The sequence below is a fragment of the Scyliorhinus torazame genome, chromosome 18, assembly GCF_047496885.1.
Source record: "Scyliorhinus torazame isolate Kashiwa2021f chromosome 18, sScyTor2.1, whole genome shotgun sequence".
NCBI lineage: Eukaryota > Metazoa > Chordata > Chondrichthyes > Carcharhiniformes > Scyliorhinidae > Scyliorhinus > Scyliorhinus torazame.
This window is the reverse complement of record NC_092724.1, coordinates 125,076,641-125,101,695: the sequence shown is the minus strand read 5'-3', so window position 1 is coordinate 125,101,695 and position 25,055 is coordinate 125,076,641. Positions and strand designations below refer to the sequence as shown.

Genomic DNA, 25,055 nt, shown 5'->3' with positions numbered 1-25,055 from the left:
CAAGTTTAGGTTCATGTCTGCAACCACAGAAATGCCCATCCATTCCCCCAACTATCGAATCACCTATCGCTATTGTTCCTCCGGCCTGTCTTGTACCCCTCCTGTACAGTTGAGCCACCTGTGGTACAGTGGACTTGGCTTTGGCTACACTTCCCAAATCAACCAATCACTCCCAGCAGTCTTCAGAACTGAATAATAATAATAATAATCTTTATCGTCACAAGTAGGCTTACATTGACACTGCAATGAAGTTACTGTGAAAAGCCGCTAGTCGCCACATTTCGACGCCTGTTCGGGTACACGGAGGGAGAATTCAGAATGTCCAAATTACAGGACTTGTGGGAGGGAACCGGAGCCCCGGAGGAAACCCAGGCAGACACAGGGAGAACGTGCAGGCTCCGCACAGACAGTGACCAAAGCCGGGAATCGAACCTGGGACCATGACAATGTGAAGCAACAGTGCTAACCACTGTGCTATTGTGCCGCCCATACTGGTTGGACAATGGGAAGCACCCCGGGGACTCCTGCTCTACCTGCCTGTTCCTTTTTGACTGTCCAGGTGGCCCATTCCCTTTCTCCTTGCATTTTCTTAAGCTGGCGGGGTGTCCACATCTATAAACGTGCTATTCACTTATAACGCTCCACCTTACGGATGCTCCATAGTGACGCCAGCTGCTGCTCAAGTTCGGCAATCTGGAGCTCGAGCTGCTGCAACAGATGACACTTCCTGCACAAATGGTTATCCAGGGCATGGGAAGCACCCCGGAGTTCCCACACAGCACAGGACGATTTTTCTATTTATCAACTGATAACATTGTTACTCTGAATAAACCTTACTACTGACAATAATTGTTGGCAATACCAATCCAGCTATATCAATATTAATAAGACTCATTGGGGCAGCACGTGGCTCAGTGGTTAGCACTGGGACTACGGCGCTGAGGACTCGGGGATTTGAATCCCGGTCCTGGGTCACTGTGTGGAGTTTGCACATTCTCCCCGTTTCTGCGTGGGTTTCACCCTCACAACCCAAAGATGTGCAGGTTAGGTCGATTCGCTATGCTAATTGGAAAAAAAATAATTGGGTACTCTAAATTTATTTTAAAAAACCTTACTGATTCTCTTAAACGTTACCAACAATTAGTACACCTCATTAATAGTGATAAACATACTTAAGAAAGTAAGATAATAATCAAGAACCAATAATCAAATCAGGTAACAGCATTAGGAGTAGGAAAATGAATGAAGCCAAATGAGAAGGAAAGAATAGAGAAAACAAAAGAACTAAAGCAAAAAAGCTAAAAAAGATAAATAAGTATGGTTCTGGACCAGTGTCTTTTATATAAGTATGTGTTTGTACACAGGAAAATATGCAAGTAAATCAAGCCAAGCCAAAAATAAGTACATCATGAACTCATATAGAATGGAAAAATCAGATCATGATATGGAGCCTAGACCAAAGATTTCAGTTTCTTTGTAAGCATAACATTATTCAATAAGAAAATATATTAGTCAAGATGGATGTCTGCCCACCAGATCATGAAACAGAATTGAATAAAATAAGAGACTATAGGCTGATTCTAGTCAAATGAAAATGTACTAGCCAAGCTGTTTCAGTACAGTTACAACACTGTCATCTGCACAGCAATTTGGAAAATTGACCGTGTGTGTCTTGTACACAAGAAACAGGACAAATCAAACCCAGCTGATTACCACCCCACCAGTTAACTCTCATTCATCAGGTAAGTGATGGAAGGAGTCATTAACAGTACTATCAAGCAGCACTTACTCAGTAATGACCTGCTCACGGATGCTCAGCTTGCGTTCCGCCAGGGTCACTCAGCTTCTGGTCTCATTACAGCCTTGGTTCAAACATGGACAAAAGAGCTGAAATCCAGAGGCGAGGGGAGAGTGGCTGCCATTGACAGCAAGGCAGTATTTAGAGTATGGCATCAAGGACCCCTAGCTAAACTGGAGTCAATGGGAACCGGGGGAAAGCCCTCCTCTGGTTGGAGTCATACCTGGCACAAAGAAAGAGATCAATCATCTCAGCCCCAGGATATCACTGCAGGAGTTCCACAATATCCTAGGCCCAACCATCTTCAGCTGCTTCATCAATGACCTCATTTCCATCATAAGGTCAGAAATGATGATGTTTGCTGAAGACTGTGCAATGTTCAGTATCATTCGTGATTCTTCAGATACTGAAGCAGTCTATGTCTAAATGCAGTAAGATCTGGACAATATCCAGGGCTGACAAATGGCAAGGAACACTCGCACCATACAAGTGCCAGGAAATGACCATTTCCAACAAGTCAGGGCAAGGAAGTGATATAGCCGGCCGTCTTCCTCGAAGGCGGTGTATGGCTGGTCCGATTTACGGATGGGGAGCTGGTGGTAAGCGGATTTCAGGTCCACCGTTGAGAAGACCCGGTACTGTGCAATCTCGTTAACCCTGTCAGATATGCGTGGGAGGGGGTACATGTTGAGCTGGGGGTACCTGTTGATGGTCTGGCTGTAGTCCACGACCATTTGAATTTTCTCCCCAGACTTAACCACTACCACTCGAGCTCTCCATGGGCTGTTGCTGGCCTCGATGACTCCCTCCTGAAGCAACCGCTGGACCTCGGACCTGATGAAGGCCTTATCCTGGGTGCTGCACCATCTGCTCCTGGTGGCGACGGGTTTGCAATCTGGAGTTAGATTGGCAAAGAGGGAAGGAGGATCGACCTTTAGGGTCGCGAGGCCGCACACAGTGAGGGGTGGTAAGGGTCTGCCGAATTTAAGGGTCAGGCTCTGGAGGTTGCACTGAAAATGCAGTGCAGAGGTTAGGGAGGACGTAGAGGCGAAAACCGTGGAACTCTACGCCTTGGACTGTGAGCGGAACCGTGCAGTACCCGCGGATCGCTACGCAATGGGATCCGTAGGCCAGGGAGATACTTTGATTGGTAGGGTGTACCTTAAGGGAGCAGCGCCTTACCGTATTTGGATGTACAAAGCTCTCGGTGCTCCCAGAGTCTAGTAGGCAGGAGGTTACGTGGCCGTTGACTTTCACACTAGTGGATGCATTTGTCAGAGTGTGTGGTCTGGACTGGTCGATTACCATTGATGCGAGTCGTGGTTGATCGTCGGGTAGTGAGGCGGCCGCTGCGTCGGGGTCCTGAAACGCCATTGGTCTCCATGTGCTGCAGGGTGGACAAGATGGCGGCGCCCAGAGGTCCTGGGGGTCACAAAATGGCGGCGCCCATGGAACACACGTTGCGGAGGTGGAGCAAGATGGCAGAGCCCAGGAAACGCACGTGTTGTGCGGGGGAGAAGATGGCGGCGCCCATTGCTTGCACATGGCCTGGGAGGAGGAGAGGATAGCGGCGCTCATTGTCCGTGACCGGGGGGGGTTGGGGGTGACCGCTGCCGCTGAGCGGGCCTGGTGCGGGGGAGAAGATGGCGCCGCCCATTGCTCGCACATGGCCTGGGGAGGAGGGGAGGATAGCGGCGCACATTGTCCGTGACGGGGGGTCGTGGGGGCGACCACAGCCGCTGAGTGGGTCTGGCACACCGCTGCGTAGTGGCCCTTCTTCCCGCAGGCCTTACAAAGGGCAACGCGGGCCGGGCAGCATTAGCGGGGGTGTCTTTGTTGGCCGCAAAAATAGCATCGGGGCCCCCCGGAGATCACCGGCTGGTGCGTAGCGCAGGCATACTGGGTGGGTAGCGCCCCCGCTGGGGCGGCTGCCTGTGGGGCTCATGAAGTGTAGGAGGAGTGGGCCGTGCGGTTGGGGGCATAGGACTGTACATTGCGCAGGGTGACCGTCATGGAAAACGCTAGTGTTTTAGTCTCTGCGAGGTCGTGCGTGGCCCCTTCTAGGAGCCGCTGCCCGATAACATCGGACCCAATCCCAGTTACAAAAGCTTCCCTCATTAAGAGATCGGAGTGTTCCTTAGCTGTAACGTCCTTGCAGTCACAGTCCCGAACTAGTGGGATCAGGGCCCTCCAGAAGTCCTCGATTGACTCACCAGGTAGTTGAGTAAGCGTTGCGAGCACGTGTCTGGCGAAGAGCGTGTTCGTCTTCTGTTCATAATTCTCTTTGAGTCGAGTCATAGCGTCAGCGTAATTGGGCGCATCCTGGATCAGCGGGAAGATTTTAGAGTCGAGTCTGGAGTACAAGATTTGAATCTTCTGAGCCTCTGGAACAGGGGTCGGCGCCGCGTTGATATACGCTTCAAAACAAGCTAGCCAGTGCTGAAAGTCCTTTCTGGCGTCGCTTGCGTGTGGATCCAGCTGCAGTCGATCTGGTTTAATCCGGAGGTCCATCTTCTGAATCAGATACTAATAAATTGAGGCATGATCAATTTGACTGGAGACAAAGTTGAATTCAAACTGAGGCTTTATTAGTATCTGAAGTGTGGCCTCCTACAGCAGCTGACGAAATGGCTGCGAGCTGAAGGCCACGCATATTTATAACCTGGCTCCTGGGCAGAGCTAGCATGCAGGGGCCCAGGTGAACCTGTAGTGCAGGTTCTACCGTACAACCCTTAATATAGGAACACAGTGGTTTACCACATACTGCTAGCTTGGAACCCTGGCAGTGCCACCCAGACACCCTGACTGAACTCGTGTGTGGAGGAAATGAGTCCAACTGAGGCCTCAGTGGGGCATTCCTCACCGAGGCCCGAAAAAGAAGCAGAGTCCCCGTTTCAAAGCAGGGTCGCTCTCGACGCTGCAGGCGCAGGGAAACACCCTGCTAAACATGCACAAAATGGGACTCTTTTTTTTCCATTAATTTGTGCCCTTATTTTCCTTCAAAGGCTTCATCCTTGACTCTAGTTGTTTTCTCAGGTTCAGAGTCATTTTGTAATGTTGAGTTGACTTCTATCAGGATTCCAATCTATTGCGCAGCCCACCAGGGGAGGAAATGACTACTACAGGCACCAAGGCCTTTATCAATGTTGGGTAGCTATTAGCTCTGTAGGGTAACTAAGCCAATTTAGAGAATAGGGAACATAAATTGATATATTGCACACCCCTGGGACCTATAAAATTATAATGACCCATTATACTATTGAAATGGTGGACACCAAAAGTGCCTGACATTCCTAGTATCCAGTATTGCTGCGAGGTCAAGTGACAAAATATACTGCTGATGACATATTCCAGTAATTTTCATCTAATTAAAACATGTTATCCTACAAAATAAGAGTGGATACACTGGATGCAGAAATTAATCCTAGTGGGAATTGCGGGAAGTGGCAGCAAGTGGTTGGGGTGCCATGGGAACAGCTCCCAGCTCGATTTTCATTCCCCGCCCACTGGAATCACATTACAGCTCCACCTCGTCTCCAAAGGGCTAACTGCGCCATAGACTGCTAAGAAATGTTGTTAACAGATCCAGGTTTCCATCAACTGCCGAATAATGTGGCTAATCTTCAGTTCCCCAGTCCATTTAATTTTTTACTCAGCAGTGTGCAGGCTGTAGCTCCCCAGCCCATTTACCCACTTACTTAGCAATCAAGACAAGTGCGGAAATGTTCAGACAAATTCCTAAATCAATGCTAAAACGTGCTGTTATTACTGATGAAACGTGACTGTGTGTGTTAAAGAGCAAGTTGACCATTAAATACTGGAGGATTGGGGATCGTTATTTGTTCGGATCAGGAATTTGGTGTTGGAAATATGATTGCAGTAGAAATGAACAGAAAGCGAATACATAGGGACTCCCATGTTCATCAGATGTGTGCTGGACTGCAAATCAACCTGATCAATTCATTCAGGTTCAGTTCTACTTGTCTCTGCTTTAATCGCCATCGCAAATAACAGTTACCAGAGACTGCGGTTATAAGTTGACCGTTGAAACCTCAAAAGAGCCTTCCAGACACAGGGCTGGACATGTATGCCAAATATAAAATGCAAACCGCTGGTAATACTGAAGTGTGGAAAAAAAAACCACCAGTAATTCACATTAAATTTATGTGGAATAGTTCATTGAATAAATTAATTATACAAAGATATCCTCAATCAAAATCAAAGCATTTTTAAATGGTCTTTGGCATTCGTTGCAAAGAGTTTATCAAATTCATTCTGAGTTACTTTGGCTATGGTTTCATTGTAAGGATCCCACTCTGGATCAGATTTAGTGCATTTGCTTTCAAAATCATCACAACAAATCATCTTCCTCTCCATCCACTGAATTGGATGTTCTGTATTTTTTGAACAATCTGATGACACTTGGCGCATTAATAGCATCCGATAACTGCACAATGAAAGTGCGGCAGCAGGCATATTTCCAATCTTTGCAAAGGTTCTTTTCTCTGTCGACTATCCACCCATTCCAGTTGGCACAAACGTGAGATTGACAAGTATTTTGTTTAGTGATGGGTCCATCAATGGCTTGTTGAAGCACACATCCGAAGGTTCAACTATGGAAGTTAGATTCCCTGATATAACACCAATGTCTTTTCTTCGCAGGAACCTCTTGATCTCACTAGTTATATGGGATCTGAACATGTCCCACACTAATAAGCTGCATTCTTTACATAGACCACTGGGATGCTTAATCCACAGATTTTCGAAGCCACAACTTCACTCGCTCCTCACCCATCACACCCTCGTCACGGACACTTACAGAAAATCCCCCGCAGGACTGCAAGGTTTTACATTTTAAAATTACAATTGGCTTTAATTTTGTTGCATCAATTATGCAGGTTAGTTATCACTATGAATCTTGTCTTGTCACGTCTAATAGATTTAACTCAAATGGTTTTAAACCTTTCCCCCTAGTTTAGCTGATGGACATACCAAACTTTGTCGTTCTTCATCCATATTGACAACGTGAGTGAATGGATATTTGCGTTTTTGTAGCTGTCTGATGACGAATTGCGAGAAACCAGTAGTTTAGACATTGGGGCTTGTCGGGGCTCTCTGAGCAATCCTGGTCATCTGCTGCAACACGCAACTGTTGCATTCCACAAACAGCTACACCAATTAGCTCTTGGTTTGAAATCTTTGCTGGATTCAGGGTTTGATTTGGTCCACCTAAATGCACATTTAGGCATTGCATTTCTGGTGATGATGTAACCATTCTGACTATTTTCTAGGACACATTCCCATCCATGTTTCTCAAGATCAGGCCTGTGGTTGGTCCTTGTTCTGATCACGCATTTGGTCTTGGGCATCTTCTTCATGGCAGACTCCTCCTTGTATTTTTGCACCAGCTTTTCACCAACGCTGAATTCTGCAGCACCATTATTCAGTAAGTTAGAAAATGACTTTAAGCTTGAAAGCAGATTTGTACTTCATTAATTTTGCTGGCGGACTTGCTCTGCCATGTACAGCCTGCTCTATGTGAGCATGTCTTAGACTCCAAAGCATCTTTTTCACAACACAAGCCTGTATCGCTGGTTTGATCCCAAGCACTGACTGACAGGATAAGGTAAGTAGAACATGCATCTCCAGGGTGAAATATTGAGGACAAGTACTGATGTGAGTGTAGCTGCAAAATCATGGGAAGGGGTCAAGTTATTGCAGAGTACATGCAACAGCATGATTCTCTGACACCAAAGAAATGGGGTCACCTTAGACACCACGTCAAATAAAACGTTGTGGATCTATGGTAGCTTTGAATTTACATTTTGGTACTGGCTTGAACAGAAATTCTCCTCAGCACAACCAATTCAGATTACCGAACGACACATTGTGAAGTGGAATGTCCCATCACTAAACAAAATACTTGTCAATCTCACGTTTTAAAAAACCCTCAAGGTTTGACCTTTGCCAACATTCATTACCCAGGCCTAACTTATCGTATCGTTCCAGTCCGTCAAAGTATGCACTGTTAGAAGCTCTAGAATTTTGACCCAGCGCAATTCTTATGTTGTAAAAGCACATCGGACGCACATTACATTTGCAAACATGCGATTTCTTTTCCAGCTTAGACTGTAGATTAAGTTGTTCTTTTTTACATCACTTGCTTAATTTTGAATCTTAAATAAAAATCAAAACGTATGAATAAAGTCTTTGTTTAATGAATAAAGCCAGATGGATAAATTATTCTTTTAAGTATTATCACATGTACAAGATGCAACTGGAATCAAGTTCTTCTTTAATTATTCTATACTGTACGCCAAACAAGTTCCATTGTTTACTGTTGGACTTTATCTGTATTGGTTTCAGTGGCTGTGTTTCTATGTCATCTGCTTTGGCTTTGCAGTCTCCATTTATACACAGAGTATAATTCTTCCTGCAAATAGAGATGATCCAGCTGGAAATTTGCATTACCACCCCACAAGTACTGATGGGGTAGGTAGGTTGTGAAGGTCAGGTCACAAGTCGAATGCTTTTCTTTTTTCTATGGCACCCAGGAGGATAGTCTTTTCCTCCACATGTACGCTCTTTGGATATTATTGTTCTAAATACTATTTGATGAGTTTTGCTTTTGGCTAGTTCATCTTTAACCAGTGAATTCTTGTCACCATCATACCAGCTCCATCACTTAAGAGAGCAGTGGTGGAGCGGGATCACCGATTGAGAGCAGATATTTCCCCAGACTGAAGCTGTATGGAGAAGTACATGGATTAGCTTCAGGAAGTGCCAGCACCCCGATCATTAAAAGGCAGTAAGTTAGCCAAGTTATATGGAGCTGGGGGCACACACGGTCTATTCTCAAACTGTGCTAGGTTAGTTATCTCAACTGTGGTGATGGTACACCAGCCAAATGGATCTCAGTAACTCCAGGACAGAAAGAGGTCAGGTTTATTCCCCACTTAGTTTGTATCTAACACTACCTGCTGCAAGTGCATGCATGAGTGTTTAAGGTCTTGGATGTAGAATGGGCACATGCAGAAGGTGCAGGAAGATTACCGATGGAACCAGCAAGATGTCAATATTTTCAAAAGACACGATAAGGGGAGAAAGTTGGTGGAAAACCAGGAAAATGGCAAAAGCAATCAGGCAGCTAGCCTGCATTTCAACAGCATGAAATGCAATTAGGATCCACGTGACAAAGAGCAGCATTGAAAGGGAACAATCTTCTTGGATTTGCAGGAAAAAAACACTTCGAGTGGAGTTGGGATATGTATTTGTGAAGATCACTTTTTTGTTGGCTTATAAATAAATGACACGAACCTCAACACCAAACGTAATCTTGTAAACATGCCAGTGATGATTACTATTAAATACCACCAACATCATTGTAGCATTGTTGTTTTCAAATGTACTGAACAAAAGGGGGTGGGGGGTAAATACTGAGGAATGGGCACATTGCCAGGTATTATTGCCACATTTTGTACCAAGGCCTAGACAGCTGGGGAAAGATTCAAAGACAGATGGCATTCAGACACTTCTAATGTAGAAGTTAATAATGACTACAATATTACAGGAACATTTCAAAGGTGGATTCATGCATTATAATTGAAGCTACTGTGAAATACCTCCCACTTCACAGAAATGCTAACAATGGTGTACCAGCAGCAGTTGAACAGAGATTATTGACAGAGGGGCTCCCGCCATCCGCTCCTGGAAAAATGCCAACGGTGGAAGGAAGAAACCCGTAAGTGGCCCTCAGTTGGCCACTGGATGGGAAGGCCATCCTCAACCTTTCCTGCTGTGGATAACCTTACGATCACTCTGGAATTCTATGGGCATTCAAACCCCCGTCTTCCCTTCCGATTCTCTGCCCCCCCCCCATCCCTCTCCCATCCCCCCACCGATTCTCCAGTCCCACCCCCTCATGGGCTCCTGAGGGCCCCATTAATTTCCACCCAATAGTCTCAGAAGCTTCTTGGATTGCCAAACGGGAAAAAAATATTTGAGCTTGGCATATATTTTCCATTTTTAAAAGAAGGGGGTATTAGAACATAGGATAATTGGAAAATGAAAGTATTTAGTGGCAGAGGAACGGTACAAATAAGAGATTATGTTGAATCATGTAATCACTTCTTTCATTATTTGAGAGGCAATCAATTATCAGTAAACATACTATTCTCATTCTGCATACTATTCTCATTCTGCATAAAGTAAATGTTACTGTCCACCAGTGGCGATCTTACAGCAAACAATATGTTGTCGTGGAACATTTAATTAGTAACTGGAATAAATTAATTATTTCCCACAATTTCTGGAATATGAAGCTCGTATGCTAGACAGTCTTCTCAATTCAGAACTGCAATTTCCTCGCAACCAAAGGATGTGCGTGTGAATCAGGGAAGGGCACTCTGGAAGGGGTCTGGGCTCTGGGGCGAGTGTGCTGAGCAAGGTTTTCCAGCAGAACTGGCTTGGTGGATGACACTCAGAGAAGGCAGGACACACAAGGATGGGGAGGCTTGGGGGGTTTGAAGGTCTCCAGGTGGAAGTCCTAACTGATTGTCGGTCTATCTCCTTCTCCAATTCCTTACAGATACCAAAATAAATGGTTGTGTCGGTCGCACAAAGGATGGCCTTGCGTGCTCAGGCAGCCGGACGTCGAAGAAGGCAGCAACATTGACGCAGGCTGGAGGTGGCACCCCATGTGCAGGCAGCCGCCGCACACCCTGAAGACCCGGCCGTCCATCAGACCGAGGAGGAACCCAAAAGGGCACGACAGCGACGGCCCAAGATGTACAGGCGTCGGTGGTCTTTCGAGGAGATGACGGACAGCATGTGCCGCAGGAGACTCCGTCTCACCAAAGCCTCATGGCTTTGGCACCGCGTGGAGGAACAGAATGCTCCCGTTGGTCTTGAAGATCACCACTGCCCTGAATTTTTATGCCACTGGTTCATTCCAGGGCAGCACAGTGGTTAGCACTGCTGCCTCACAGTGCCAGGGATCCAGGTTTGATTCCAACCTCGAGTGACTGTGTGGACTTTGCATGTTCTCCCCGTGTCTGCGTTGGTTTCCTCCGGGTGCTCCAGTTTCCTTTCACAGTCCAAAGATGTGCAGGTTAGGTGGATTGGTCATGATCAATTCCCCTTACTGTCCAAAGGTTAGGTGTAATGGGGATAGGGCGCGGGAGTGGCTCTAGGTAGGGTGCTCTTTCAGAGGGTTGTTGCAGACTCGATGGGCCGAATGGCCTTCTTCTGCACTGTAGGGATACGGGGACTTGAGGCATTTCACAAGCTGCAGCCCACAAGTGCATCCGTGAGGTCACAGATGCCCTTTATACCCAAGCAGAGGACTTTATCAACTTTGAGTTGGACCAAGCCCACCAAGATACCCAGGCTGCAAAATTCTCTGCCGTCGCCAGGTCATCTTGATGGCAGGATGTCGCCTAGCGTGCACTGGGGTAGCAGGGAGTGCCCTTCATTAACAGGAAGAGGTTCCACTCCCCGAATGTTCAACCTGTGTGCAACCACCACCACCACCTCTGGATCATGCACGTGTGTGCAAGCTTCCCAGGGAGCGTGCATGACAGCTACATCCTGGTACACTCAGAGCCCTGGTGTCTTCGAGGACCACTGTACGGTGGTGAGAAGACTAACTTCTATCCTCCTTACCGCTTCTTTTGAGTGAGAAATCTAACATCAAGTCAGTGCTGAAAAACATACCACTTTCACTAGAGTAACATGTCACCTCCAGTGGCTTGCCCCATTTACCACATCAGCTGAAAAAAGGGTATAAAATTAGAAGGGCTTGGGATAGAGCACACAGGAAGGATCTATTCTTCTCTCTGAGTGATCAATAAGCAGAGGGTCATAGATTTAAAGTAATTGGCAGAAGGATTAGAGGGCACTTAAAGAAAAACCTTTTCATCCACAAGGTTATAATAATAATCTTTATTAGTGTCACAAGTAGGCTTACATTAACAATGAAGTTACTGTGAAAATCCCCGAGTCACCACACTCCGATGCTTGTTCGGGGACACGGAGGGAGAATTCAGAATGTCCAATTCACCTAACAAGCACGTCTTTCGGGACTTGTGGGAGGAAACTGGAGCACCCCGAGGGAACCCACGCAACACGGGGAGAACGTACAGACTCCACACAGACAGTGACCCAAGCTGGGAATCAAAACCTGGGATCCTGGCGCTATGAAGCAACAATGCTAACCGCTGTGCTACTGTGGGTGCTGGGAGTCTGGAACTCACTGCTTGAAAGGGGAGCAGAGGCAGACACCCCCTTATCGTATCTAAAAGTACTTGAATTCCCACTTTTGGTTCTGTAGCCTTCAGGGCAATGGACCAAGTGCTGCAATGGGATTAGGTTGGAGGACTAGGTTGGAGGACTAGCTTGGGGGACTAGGTTGGAGGACTAGGTTGGAGGACTAGGTTGGAGAACTCTTCTTTTGGCCAACGCAGACACAACGTAGCGAATAACCTCTTCCTGTGCCGCAAACATTCTACATTTCTACAATCAGGCTGCAACCAATGGAAACATAGCTGAATTATGCTATTTTGTACAGAATGCCTCATTTCAAACACGCTCCCCACTCAATATGCAAAATGGGGTTTTATCAAGTGGTGCAATGAAATTTACAAATCAAATTATTTTCTTAATAAGCACAATTTCTGAGAGCACATGGGGTTTACGACAACAGGAGAAAAGTAATTGGGTCATTAGTGCATTGGAGGCTGTCATTACATTTAAGATAGCATCTGACTGCCCTTGGGTAGGGAGGCCAATCTACAATATTTATAGATGTTGCAAAGCACCAATTAGTGCTCAACAGTCTCAACACTTAATTAACAAAGGAAGGAAAACTACTTCAGGACTTGATAACAAATGTTCAAATATAGCTTCCAGATGTGAACCAAATAGAGGATGCATTATCTTTATTATACAAGACATAATCTTAAACATGTAACTGAAGGCACTGTACGCCACAGATATCGCCAACAAAAACATAACTTACAGAAAAAGCTGATTCATCATTGACATGAAACAGGAATGAAATAATTGACAGAATATTTTGGATGCTTTTATTTTTATCACTGAATTATTACAGTGCGGAAGGCGGTCATTTTGTCCATCGTGTCTGCATGAATCAAGTTTACGAGTGATAAAATCATAAGTATTCTCAATGTCCTTTATTGGAGCATCTTTGCAGCTGTGAATCAATTAATGTAGATTCCAATGCCTTTGATGAAGGAAAATGCACATTTGCCATTCTATTCCCAGCTCGTGGGAGGTCAACTTGCCTAAGACATTGTAGACCAGCTCATTTTTCACAACAGTCTTATCTCAGAGGATGCAAAGGAGCAGGCTACAGCAGGAAGTGGGAATTTGCCCCTTCTCTTCCCGAGAGCATTTGAAGAGTATTAAAAAGGCAACACTAGGAGCCAAGCTTTGTTTGGCAAAAGGTACATCTATCATTGCTGTTCCTGGGCTCAGCCATTGGGAACAAACTATCAGAGGTGCAAAATTTACACCGGTTTTCAACACAAAACAGGCAGGTCCTTTATGTTTACTTCCAAACAGCTAATAACTCATTTCGCAAAGAAGCCACTACACTCTTAAATGGGGCTCCTCCCCCAAGTTTAAAAGAAAGCTGCCGAGAATCAGCCAAAGGAATGGTTTATTACCTCTCATTATGGCCTTCCTGCGAATGACCTACGTTGCACGCTTCCTACTGCAATCCCTCTGCTACCCTGAGAACAGATGGAATATCCACCCTGCTCACAGGCTCAATAAAAGCTTGTTGCAGGCAAACGCATGGTTGGCAGGGTTAGCTGCCTACAATAAGTGAACTACCCTGCAGTGCAGTCTAGCACCTTGAACAGAAACAATGACGGTTCCTTCTCAGTATATCACCACAGTTAAACTATCACATCCTTTCAACTCCGGGCTGATATTTCTGTTATTTGGGGGGGGGGGGCTTTCAACAAATGGCAATGGGATGCAAAAACCTGCTTTGTAACCATAAACAAACAAAAGTATTACAATAATGTATGGCATAACTTAGTGAAGATTAGCAAATCCTACTGGAAATATCACAGCTTTTTAATTTTCCAGTTAACAATGTTTACCCAACCTAGATTAAAAACAAAAGCCATTGCTCCTTGGATAAGAAGAGAAGCAAAATTGTGACAGATATATGTGAACTCAGAGGGCGAGGGTAACCACCAAATGGTGTGGGAGATCTCACACAAGCCAAAACAAACATCAAGTCTGAATATCAGAGATACAGTAACATGGGCCACATGTACAGATTCTTGAAAGTCTACCAGCTGCTGCTTGCACTTTCATAAGGCAGAATTTAGAAGACTAGACCTCCATGCATGGCAAAAGGCCCAACCCGTTACAGAAAGCAGGACTGATTAAATCAATTAAAAAGTTATAAAAGTATTGGACCAAATTAAAAATTAAGAGCTGTTGCCAAACTTGGCAGACCTGGCCACGTTGACAATACATTTTGCTTACCAAATGAATAGAGTTTAAATTACAATTCCAGATAGGAATTCATAATATGCTGTCAAAACCATCTGTGGTTTCCTGTTAGAAGCTGACAATAGCAGTGAGAGAAGGTGGGAGAGGCTGACATACAATAACATGGTATTAATTTTCAAAAGGTTATAAGAACAAAATTAAGTCACCCCTTTTTTTCTCCAGACTTGCTCGCCTTACTCGCATGAAGGAATATTTACTAAGGTCAGTTATGAATGGATTTCTTTTGAAAATAAGTAACCTCCATAGACTATGCCAGCACAAACTTCTGTTTGGCAGTAGCAACCTGCCTCAAGTGTCAGAAAGGTTGTGTTTGGGCACCATCTCAGATTGCCCAATCTAGCAGAAGTTGGAGCACCAGCTCCGAATGCTGGATTAAGGTCCAGCATGGGTACTTTCTAAAAATTCATTCGGCGGATGAATGCATCATTGGCGAGGCCAGCAGTTACTTTCTATCCCTAATTGCCCTTGAGAAGGTGGTGCTGAGTTGCCGCCTTGAACCGCTGCAGTCCCTGTCGTGTAGGTACAACCACTGTGCTGTTGGGGGGGGGGGGGGGGGGGATTTGCAGGATTTTGACGCAGTAACAGTGAAAGAACAGCAATATATTCCCAAGTCAGGATGGTGAGTGGATTGGAGGGGAACTTGCAAGTGGTGATTTTCCAATGTGCTGGCTGCCCTTGTCCTTGTAGATGGCAGTGAGTTTGGAAGGTCCTGTCTCAGGAGGCTTGTGTTTGATGAGTGCAAGCGAGTCTTATTTAGACTTGTTTTCCATTAGGTGAAAGTGCTCAGAAGATTGAAAATCATTTGGAAGGCAACAAGGTTACTCTTCCCTACAACCATGGAATCCCCACAGTGTAGCCATTCGGCCATTGAGCCTACACAAACCCTCCGAAAGAGCACCCTACCCAGCACCCTGCCCTATCCCTGTAACCGCACCTAACCTTCAGACTCAGGCAATTGAGCATGGCCAATCCACCGAACCTGCACATCTTTGGACTGTGGGAAGAAAGTGGAGCACCCGGAGGAAACCCACACACACGGGGAGAAACGTGCAGACTCCACACAGACAGTCACCCGATGTCGGATTCGAACCAGAGTCCCCGGAGCTGTGAGATCGCAGTGGTAACCACTGTGTCAGCATGCCGCCCACAATAGACAGATGGGCCCATCACATACATCAAGGGCTTAGGCACGAAGCTGAACAATGTTCTGCCGGCATCATTCTATAGCTGGCCACTGGGAAGTGTGTCTGCGGGAAGATTCAAGTCCTCCAACTGCTACTTCAGGCTGAATTACTCTCATGTCATTAACATTGCATTTATTAAGCCTTTGACAATCATTAAAAAATTACCAGCCAATGTGTCATTACAGTGCTAAAATTATATTTATATTGTAACTAGCGCCGCAAAGCTTCTTCTGCTTCACAGAAACACTAACATTGCCATTTAGTTTTGAAGTCAGATCCCAACACGTTTCTGAAAAGAAACAGTTGGAAGTCCATTGGATCAGGTAATTTTACACCATGTTTGAGTTTTGACATCACGCAGAGTATCACTCCAACATAAGTGTCAAACCTGATTAAAAGTTGCGTTGCCTCAACACTTCTTAAGAGTAGCAAGTGAAGAGCAAATGGAAAGTTCCACCCACAAGGGAAGTTTAAACAGCTGTGGGGTGAGCTCTATGCAGGCAAGCACCCACACCCATATATAGATGAGACACAACCTGGCTGAATTCAATAGGCTTAGCCCAGTTGCTCTAGTACAAGTGCCCTCTAAGCCAGCAGGAAAAGGGATAACATACCAACCTCACACAAATAACTGCTCACTACAGTGAAGAGATTGTGGACTCATTGACCCCCAATTTCTATCTACTAAGATTCATAACTGTAAATATTGGGTGATGTGTCTGTGATTTTTGGCGGGGGTGTGCTCGCTATCTATCAGTGTGAACTCTGAAAATCCATCAAAAATGTTTGAAAATTGACTGAGAAATTGAATATTTTGTGATGCATCAATAATACAATGTTCAGGACAAAGCTAATTACATTGCTATGTACACTAGAGAAAGCTAGTGTTTGTATCCAAACTTAACGGAGTCTGATACTGATTTCTTGCCAATCCGCTGTGCAAGTTACATCAAAAATCTATTGACACAATAGCAGTAACATTATTTCCAAGCACATGTTATTAAAGCTTTGCAGTGTATGGCTCTGGTCACTGAAGCATTGGTTTCCAGTTAAGTTGACTGATTGGCAAAAGCCTCAGCATCTCCAAAGTTATATGCTGGTGGCAAAAAAAAGTAACTTATTGTACAAAACGGTTTGATCTGAAAGACCATGTATAAATATGATGTAAAGGCAGCATGTGGCGCAGTGGATAGCACTGGGACTGCGGCGCTAAGGACCCGGGTTCGAATCCCAGCCCTGGGTCACTCTCCGTGTGGAGTTTGCACATTCTCCCCATGTCTGCGTGGGTTTCACCCCCTGTAGCCATCTGGGATGGCCACTTCCAGAATACAAAATGGATATTTGCAAAGATTACAGGGAAAAATGGACAATGTTAAGAAAGCAAGGAGGCACAGAGCCTGTCTGCATATTGGAGAAACAACTCCCAGTCGAGATTGAAACTGTAGGCCTATTAGCATATGGAGGGCCCATCTCCGGGAACAAAGGAAGATACTTAAGTAACCGATCTGGCCCCAGGCCTTGCGGCGCCAGTTCCCCAAACCGAAAGCAGAAAACAAAGCAGGCTAACGGCCACCTAGGACACGCCCAGCCATCAGGGCACCCACCCCTTTATTGGTCAGGATCAATGCGGATGATCAAGAAATGGCCCAATTGATTGGGGCCAAGTTCATGGCCCGCCCAAAAGCGCGCGAAGCCCCTTCGGGTATAAGGCGGCGGCCCCGAGAGAGAATCGCTCTCTTGGAATCAGCTCTCAAAGCGGAGAGACCCATCCACCAGCTACACCAGAAGCAAGTAAGTCCAAGGTCAACGCTCGCTACCAGACGGACGACCTTTGCTGCTCCCCTGTACCACTTCGACCCCAGCAGCCTCAGAACCGAACAACGGCCATTGTTCCTCTGACTGAGTGGGCGCCCGAAGTTAAGTATAGGCTTTAGCAGTAGTGATAGTTTAGTCTGTAGTATTTCGTGCATGAGTAGATATTGCTGTGTGTGTAAATAAATACTATTGACTTTGAACTAACTAACTGGTGTACCGACTCTTTGATCAGTATTCGGGTTTGAACCTTGTGGCGGTATCGAAAGATACCTGGCGACTCCAAAGCAAACGTAATTAGAATAAAGGAAGGCAACCATATTTAGAAACAACCAAAGAGAGCAACACCCCCTCAACCCAAAGATGTGCAGGTTAGGTGGATTGGTCACGCTCAATTGCCCCTTAATTAGAAAATAAAAAATAATTGGGTACTCAAAATATATTTTTAAAAATAAAATAAAATAAATGTGGTGTATATATTTTATATTATTTTGGTGCGCCTGTGTCGTTTGTCATGGCGGGACGAAGAACTGCTGTTTAAAATGTTGTGAATTTCATGGCATCGAGAAGAGCATCAACCATGCCTTAGTTGGTAGCACTTGCTTCTGGGTCACAAGATTGAGAATTCAACCCTCTCTCCAAGGCATGGGTTCAAAGATCAAGGCTGATCCTCCAGTATGGGAGTGAGTGTGGCATCGTTGGAAGTGTGATCTTTCAGGTGAGGCATTAAACCAAAGCCCTGTCTACCCCTCGGTTGAGTGCAAATGATCCCAAGTCAGTATTCAAAAAGGGGCAGGGCCCCATTGTCCTGGCCAATATTTATCCCTCAACCAATATCACAAAAAGGGAATATTTCCTCTTCATCAACTTGCCTGGAACTTACAATGAGCAGATTGTTTGCCGCGTTTCTATGGTGACTACACTTCAAAAGTACTTAACTGGCTGCAAAGTACTACGAGTGGTCATGAGAGGTGCTATATAAATTCAAGGCTTTTTACGAATATATAATCGGGTGGATCTGGGGGGTGGGGGTGCAGGACATGCTGTTGACTGGATTGGATAGTACTATCGATTTGATCGGGGAAGCTGACGGTGAGGGTATGGAAAGAAGTTGCAAGTATTTTATTCAATAGGTGAAGATGCACATAGAAATAAATGAGGTAAGGATGCAGGGTTGTTAACGGAGGTCAATTGACTTTCAGCAATCTGTAAAATAATTAAATAATCGAGAATAAATAGACAAGTGGAAAATGAAGAAATAATGAAGGAAAGAGGGATGATATAACATGGTTAGAAACAACCATGATTTTGGACCTTGATTTTGGTCACTGATATGAACATTTTGAAAAAAATGATGAGCTGAATCAGCTGGATGTAAAATGCCCAAATATTTATGTCTAAGTTGAGATTGATAAAATGATATGGTAGAGATAACATCATTTGCACAAAAAAAGAGGTGAAAGATATACTGGTGAGGTTTTCATGACAGTGAGAGAGCAAAGCGTACAAATCACAGTCCACAGCTAATCGGCAAGATCAATTCTGTACATTGCACTTAAAAATGTATTTTAAAACTGTTAAGCACTACAGCATATATTCAGCATCTGAAGCAACAAACAGGAACTTCAAAAAAGTGAACTGAACTTGCTTGCAGGAAAAACAAATGATCAGAATGACAAGGTGACTGGTGTGAAACCACACGCTGGGGAGCGAGTTGAATCGTGGTCATGTGACTTACCAAGAGCTGGGTTATGTCAATAGCATTCTGAAGTGAAATTAAGTACCGATAAAATAACAATTCTAAACGGTGACTGAAATCCCCAACCTCAAACAACTGAGGCATGGTTGTTTCTCAGCATTTCCACTGACTTTAGGTAACACTTACTCACTAAAGAATTTTATTTATTCAGGGACACAACCAAAACACAAACAACTCTGTCAACTCATGACAAATCATATAGAATAAAGGAGTTTCAGAATGTTTTATTGCCGAGGAAGTAAACCAGTAGCATACACCAACGAATGCTATTCAAACTGCTAGTTCACAATTATATCTGTCGCTAGGTTTCCAATAATGTTAAGTAACCATTTTCAATTATTCGCAGAGTTCTGTGCATCGTTTCTCATCTGCTTGGGTGACACCCTCAATATTTACCTCAGTTGCCTGTTTTGCACAAACCTCTCCTCTCGTGTAACTCCACATGACTAATTCATGCCTCTCCACTCTCGGCTGTAGAGAAGGACCCATTCAAAATAAACCACCAGACATCTTCAACTTTTCAATGGGGAATAAAGCAAACAGATAGCTCCCTTGCTATCTGTCTCTCCGGCTCTCACTAGAAAGCCAAAACATTTGAAAAGAGAAAGATATGCAGCGTAAATGCTGAATTATCGGCTTCTCAAGGACGTTCTCCCTGAAGACAGTAAATTCACTAATATGTATGAATATTAACTCATTCAACAGAGCATCATCTTAAAATGTGTTTGGTAATGAAAGTGCACTTGTGACCCTGTACAGATCACTTGTCAACTTGGTGTAACCGGAGGGAATTCCTGTAGTATCTCCTGATCTGTCACTAATTACAAGTTTTATGTTCTTATATCAATTCCAGCATCAGCTCTCAATGCATTTGAGGTATCAAGGCATTTAATGCAGCATTCCAGTACACTATATTTATTATTAAAGGAACTCAATAAGTTGCGATTCTCCCAAATGGAGCCCAAGTGTTTGCGGCGTCGTGAACGCCGTCGCGTTTTATGACGGCATGAAACGGGCACGGGGACGACCAATTCTGGCCCCCAAGGCGGGCCAGCACGGCGCTGGAGCGGTTCACGCCGCTCCAGCCTCCCTTCCCGGCGCTAAATGGGCACCGCGCCAACCTGCGCATGTGCGGGGGACTTCTTACGCGCGTCGGCCCCGGACTCAACATGGCGTCGGTGTTCAGGGGCCAGCCTCGCAGGAAAGTAGGCCCGGGGGGGGGGGGGGGGGGGGGGGGGGGGGGAAGCGGACGGCCCGCCAATCGGTGGGCCCCGATCGCGGGCCAGACCCCATCGGAGGCCCCCCCCAGTGAAGGAGCCCCCCTGGGCACCCCCCCCCCCACACAGGCCGCCCCCCAACCCTTCCCGCAGAGTCCGCCGGCAGCGACCAGGGGTGAACGGCGCCGGTGGGACTCTGTCGATTCCAGCGGCCCGCAGCCTGCGCCGCGCCAAAAGCGCCGGCGCAAATGGCACCAATTCGCTACACCTCGGAGAATCACGTGCTGGCGTCGTGGCGTGGTTGCGGCGATTCTCCGGCCTGGCGCAGGGCTCGAAGAATCGCCCCCGATCTTTCTGCGAGGAAATTCAAATAGCAACCATGGCAACAAGTCAGGTTTTAAATACCTTTTGTCCAAATGAAAAAGTTCACTGCCTCTTTAATAATTGCTACAGAGAAATGCACATTATTATTTAATCATATGTTATAAATACCACAGCTTAGAACTTCCAGTGAAATTCAATGAAAAAAAACCTCATCTGAAGTTCCTTTCAAAAGCAAATACTCAGTGTAGAACAGATACCAATTTTAGCTTAATATTTATCCAATAAGTCAGAAAATTGCACAAACTAAACACTTGGCCTAAAAATTAATATATAGAAATTCAGTCCGTCCGATTTACTTTGGTTGAAAAGTGCAATCAACCAACCATCTATGATGTTATTCAATCAGAACAATGACGGTTCTAAATTTGGCAGATTGAGTGTTTACTTTTGAATGAAAACTTAGAATAAACCTGCCCTAAGATACTTCTGGTCTATCTGACAGTGTAGAACGAAGTGTGGCTTTTGGGGAATAGCTATCACAGGGTGATAGCCCAATGTGGTGCTTGAAAACTCAAATAGATGCAAGCCAAACAAATGCAAAATTTCATTCCAAAATAATTAAGGACTCACTCAAAATAGGAATACTGTAATCCAGTATAACATTTTCCACTCTTTTGCCAGACTTTGGCTAGATACCGAGAACATCCCAGATCAAGTGGAAGTCACATATCACCATTATTATTTGGCAGGGTGCTTTCTGTCCATGATTTGATTTGTCCCCAGGATGCGCATATGTTCTTGCCCTGCTGCACCGAAATAGTTTTTGGCCCAAGAGAATGGATCAGGAAAGTCTTTGCAGCTAATGGCATCTGTTCCTTCTCCTGCCAACTTACAAGTGCCCCTGGATGGACTCTTTCCAATTTAATTAGTCACTTATGTGTTAGTTTTCCCTGATACACCCCAACACCCCAACACCGCAAACCAGCCCCACAACACCCCCACACCGCAAACTACCCCCACAATGGATATCCCCCAAGGGTAAACCTCCAGAGTGTGTGCAATTATCATGGTGACACACATGCTCAATGTGAGAAAAAACCATCAGAGTTCAGGACAAACTTGGACTTAATTATGAACACGTGTTGGACTATCTTCAACAAAGACACATTGTATTGCAATGAGGGTAGGGAATTGAATCAATATTATAATTCTGAAACTCCACAGCACACAGCACCAAAAAATATTCATACGCTTTAGATAGGACTGATTATTACACTACTGACAATAGCTGCACCCAAATTCGAGGTCAAAGGGGTTAGAAGACAATGGGCTTTAACAACTGTTCCAGTACAAGTCAGAGCACAGAAATGATCTGTAGTTATCATAGAAATGTCATGAAATCAAGATTAAATTTGAAACAGAAATTATAGATATCCAATTTCTTGTTGGCATCATTTTCAGATGGTTGGCGGCATCAGCTAACCTGTCTTGGGCTATTCTGAGACTAAATTAACATGGTAACAGGAACTATAAACCTATCTATCACCTTTCCATGCTGTAGATTTTTACCCCAAGTACATATACTCATTCCTTAATTGTCCTCAACAAAGGTTTGGAGGGTTAGGTTTAGGGGGAAAGTTATAGAAGTCATGCACCTGGCCAAACTTTTATTTCAATATATTCAAATATTAAACACCTGCCTTTGAACAGAAAATATTTGGATATTAATTTTGTCTTTTACTCCTATGTGACTTCCTGTCTACAATAAACCATCCATAAATTAGAATCCATTGAATCCCTACAGTACGGAAGGAGGCCATTCGGCCCATCGAGTCTGCATCAACCATCCGAAAGACACTCTACCTAGGCCCACTCCACTGCCCTATCCCCGTAACCCCAGTCATTGATCATGGCCAATCCACCTAACCTGCACACCTTTGGACTGCGGAAGAAAACCAGAGCACCGAGGAAACGCACACAGACACAGGGAGAACATGCAAACTCCACAGTGACCGAAGGCCAGAATCGAACCCGGATCCCTGATGCTGTGAGGCAGCAGTGCTAACCACATGTGTTTAATAAAATGTTGCGTGAAAATCAATATAAACAACTGGTGCACTCCTTCAAACATGAAAATTAAAGTTTCAACCAATTAAAACATCAAACACAATTGCAGAAAACCTGCATACAAGACTCTCCAACTAGCTCTCTGACAGAGACAAGCTCAGCAGAGGGGCCCTCTGATGAACATACAAAGACAACAGAAATTTGGCATACTTCACTTGTGTTTAACACAGCTTTGCCCCCAAATCCTGCAAACCTTTTGTGTTACATATTTGAATGCAGCCTATCAAAGATATAAGGCACAAATAAGCAGAAAATATGTCCATATCGTGTGCATTTGACCACTTTAGGGTTTGTCAACTATCACTATTCTTGGCATTAATCATTTAATATACATCAGGGTACAATTATTCTTGGTATTAATCATTTAATATGCATCAGGGTACAATTTTACTTACTGAGAAAATAAAAATTCACAAAGAGCAACAAATGTTCCAAAGGGGCCTGCAGCACACTTTAATTTTTCCAAAGTCACTCCTTGGTAGTCGAGAAGCATCTGAAAACTGAAAGGGCCTGTGAGTAATTGTAGATCAGAGGCAGAATGTGAGCAAACTTTCCATTGCTATGTTATCTTGCAGAGCTAATCTATCACGTTATCTTTCCGTTTTCTGTGTTTTCTTTGAGATCCCCATTTCATTCTGCCGAGTTGGGTGGGAGGGTGGGGGAGGGGACATGGCCATGTTGATGATTAGTTACAGATCAGCACCAATGAAGCACAAGAGCATTTACTTGCTGCCCACACACCCAGCCAGAGCAGATCGTGTGGGTCTCAGTGAATGCTGGGGGAAATTAAATAGGATTGAAAGTGCAATGCTTGAAAATAATTATGCAAAATTAGCAGAAAGCTGCTTTGAGTCACATTTATTAAAATTGATATTTAAAACTAAATATTCTATTCAAAAATTTGAGTCTACATGCATCATTAGGCATTATCGCTGGCCAAGATCTTGGACAATTGATTGTTCCATCATTGATTACATCTTTACCTCAAGTTTAAATCTCTGTGGGCTTGAATTTCCACACAAGTGCATCTCAAATATCAAAAATCTAGTCTAAGTAACAGTCTGTTCAAATCAGTACAAGTTGTACAATTGAATGACAATCAGTGCAGTACATGTAAGTGCATGCTCATGCTGAAAAAGGTCGAACAAATCTCCAAAATGTCATGACTTAAGCATCAGTTCATATAACATAATTCAAGATGGGGAATTGGGACATAATCTGCAGCACTAAAATTCACTTCCATCAGAATCAAGGTATTACTTAACAATAGCAAGAATGCAAAACCTTATCAGCATCAGTTGACCCAAGGGCAGGATGCCTGCTTTTGGACTGATGGATTTGGAAGGGGTTACTTCTGTGTAAACATACAAAACAATGAGCAGGGGCTTCAGGATTATTTTGGAGGCAGAGAGAGAGATACAAAGATTAAATACTTTGGGGGAGGATTCTAGATGATAGACTTAAAGGACTGGATGACTGACCTCCGATGAAGGAACAGGAAACATGCAGCAATCTGTAGTCAACGAAGAAGTGACGTGTGCAGACAAGGTCATTTGTTGGAGAAAACTACTCAGTTACAGAAAATAACAAAAAGAAAGGTATCCACAATTAAAGGATCTCACATGGCTCTATTTGTTATCAAAGACCATACAGCTTCCAAAAATGTCACACTGAAGCAGAAAAAGCAAACGACAGCCCAGCTCTGCTTAGCTTGGTGCAGAGTAGAATAGTCAAGGCCACTTCAAGTGACAATCAAACCCAGAGTTTATCTGTGAAAAGAGGGCAGTAAGACAGATGTGATCCATCATCTCATGCGGAGTCAAAGATTCTCAAACGCTTAATGAAGGAAAAGGTTCAGCAAAAGTTTATTAAAACACACAATATCACCAAATAAGCAAGGCTATTTACACAGACGATGTAAGAACCAGTTAGATGTTTCAGATGTTTACTAGTCAGTGATAAAAAATCTGATTTTTGGTGCTGTAATCTTGCTGTTGGTAAACTGACAAAGAACGGAAATATTAAACTTTCTTCTCAGTAAGAACACTGCATGGCAATTTTGCACAGATCATAATATCTGAAGAAGTCAATTGTAGATGAACATAAGTCTTGCAGCAGAGAAAGGAAATAGAATATCTTATCTGTGGGCTGTAAGTTCATCTGGTAATAATCAATTTGCTATGACGTCGACTTGGAAACTGAGAGCTCCATAAACATTTGGACATTCACTGGATCTTCTGAGATGATGTCTGTTCCAAAATGACTGAGGCACTTTCCACTAA

General features: G+C 44.4%; 1 protein-coding gene across 6 annotated transcripts in view; it reads right to left on the bottom strand.

Moving 5' to 3' along the window:
* Positions 1-25,055, bottom strand: part of LOC140395489 (septin-9-like) — a 397,275-nt gene that overhangs the window by 103,933 nt on the left and 268,287 nt on the right. Inside the window, exon 1 of one of the 6 annotated variants that reach the window (XM_072483294.1) lies at positions 23,169-23,310. The exons of the other annotated variants lie outside the window; for them this stretch is intronic. The gene's annotated coding sequence lies outside the window, so the exon portion shown is untranslated. Of the gene's footprint in view, positions 1-23,168; positions 23,311-25,055 lie in introns of those variants that run through there. 6 annotated transcript variants of the gene reach the window in all.